Source organism: Primulina tabacum, chromosome 4, assembly GCF_025594145.1.
Source record: "Primulina tabacum isolate GXHZ01 chromosome 4, ASM2559414v2, whole genome shotgun sequence".
Classification (NCBI taxonomy): Eukaryota; Viridiplantae; Streptophyta; class Magnoliopsida; order Lamiales; family Gesneriaceae; genus Primulina; species Primulina tabacum.
The window spans coordinates 14,322,411-14,324,630 of NC_134553.1; the positions used below are offsets into that span (position 1 = coordinate 14,322,411).

At 38.3% G+C, this 2,220-nt stretch overlaps 1 non-coding gene across 1 annotated transcript; it reads right to left on the bottom strand.

Moving 5' to 3' along the window:
- Positions 1–1,638: 1,638 nt before the first annotated feature.
- LOC142543983 (small nucleolar RNA R71) lies at positions 1,639–1,744 on the bottom strand. The gene has a single exon (XR_012819953.1). It is a non-coding gene; the product is annotated as a small nucleolar RNA R71 (small nucleolar RNA).
- Between the last annotated feature and the right edge of the window lie 476 nt (positions 1,745–2,220).

A 2,220-nucleotide genomic window follows, 5' to 3' on the forward strand; every position in this document is an offset into this window, starting at 1 on the left:
TTCTGAATGGGGAGGATATGGAAGGGAGATGGCACGAAAACTGATCATTATTCAGCAGCCACCACAAGCCTTGGAGAGGATTTCGCGCTTGGATTGAAGATTCGAAAATTTTCCGGGCAACGTCTTTGCGTTTTTCATCAAATCTAGTATTTCTAACTTAGTTTTTATCTTTGAAACATTGTTGTGTTTATTTTTATTATGAATTCTAGTAGTTAAACTAAAATATTTGATGGGATTTAAGGAGATCCTACCCCAAACTTTGATTTAATTAATTTATATTTCGATGGTCACTTTGTTCTTGACTGTGCTACTGTTTTTCATTGTGTTTTTAGAGCGTAGCTAACTTTAACAATGTTTTATATTGCGAGTAAGTTCGAGAGAATAGCTTGTGATAGGAACGAGTAACATAATCTGTGGATCTACAATTTACATAGAAATATGAAATTGGATGCGCGCCGATAGTTATATTCCTAAGGGTCGAAAACTAGGGGATTTCATAGATCGACATGCAATTCTCTCTTGATAAATAATTAAAGACATTTAATTACTTCACTGAGTAAAATTAGTTTGGCATAGCTCGAGAGAGTGTGTTCAATTGAATAGGAAATCCTGTCGGAAGCATACAATCACTATCGAACGAATTAATAAATTGACGAGGGGTAGGTGAACTGAGATTCCCAACAAATTCATTTCTCATTGAATTTTAATCAACCATTCTGGATATTACATCGCATTATTTAATTCCTGAATCTTTTAATTGCATGATTATTTGATTACAGTAGTAATAATAAATCAATCAAATTTTTGTTGCTAAAGATTTGATAACTAGAAATAATAATTTTCAAATACAGTCTTCAGTGGAACGATACTCGTACTCACGTACATTGTACTATTACTTGATATCGTGCACTTGCGATTAATTTTTGAGCATAAAAAACCATATTTTTATTAAGGATTCCACAGTGCAAGTTTTGCTCGATCAAGTTTTTGGCGCCGTTGCCGAGGACTGTTAATTCACAATTTTATTTTTAGTTATTTTCTTTAGCATTTTTTCATTTTTATTAAATTAACACTCCATATTCTATTACAGATATCTCTTCCAGTGCATGCCAAAGTCACTTGACGTGGAGCTTGAGCAGTTTGACCCTGAAATTGAAAGAACTTTTCGCAGGAGAAGACAGCAGCAAAGACTGAAGGAATTGATGGAGAGGCACGAGCACGAGCATGAGGAGGAACACCATGATAATAGACATGTTTAGATGCCACGCCGCATACCGATGCTAGAGTATGCCCAGCCTTTTTTGGATGGTACACGCCCCAGCATTGTGAGGCCTATTGTGAGGGCAAACCACTTCGAAATCAAACCAGCCATAATCCAGATGATTCAGAATACAGTCCAGTTTGGAGAATCTGCAGTAGATGATCCAAACACGCATATCGCAGATTTTCTTGAAATTTGCGATACTTTTAAATTTAATGGAGTTTCTGATGATGCTGTTAGGTTGCATTTATTTTCTTTCTCCTTACGTGATAAAGCTAAAGCATGGTTGAATTGTTTGCCTGTAGGTTTGATCACCACATGGGAGGACATGGCGAAAGCGTTTCTCATTAAATACTTTCCTCCATCTAAGACCATGAAGCTGCGGGCAGACATCACCACATTTGCTCAGTTCGAGCAGGAATCTTTATATGAGGCATGGGAGCGTTTCAAGGATATATTACGAAGATGCCCTCATCACGAACTGCCACTTGGTTAGTTGTTCAAACCTTTTACTATGGCTTGCTTACTCCTAATCGTACTATGATAGATGATCCTGCCTGTGGAAACCTCTTGCAAAAAACTGCTGAGGAAGGATATGAGTTGTTGGAGGAGATGGATGCTAGCAGCGATCATCCTCAATTTGAAAGGAATAACTAGCGGAGAAGTGCAGGAGTCCACCAGGTAACTAACCTTTCTGCTATCACTGCACAGCTTGATGTTTGAACAGGAAGTTGGACGGGTTGAATATGGGTGGCACGGCTATGCGTCTACAAGAGATATTTTACGAAAAATGCGGAGGAAAACACTATGTTAAGGGCTGTCAAGATAGTGGTCCTTTTTATGTGCCAGAAGGGGCACATGTGAATCAAGTGGGAGTCCAAAACCGTCCAAGGAATGATCCGTACTCAAATACATATAATCCTGGATTGAGGCAACATCCCAACTTCTCATGGGGTGGT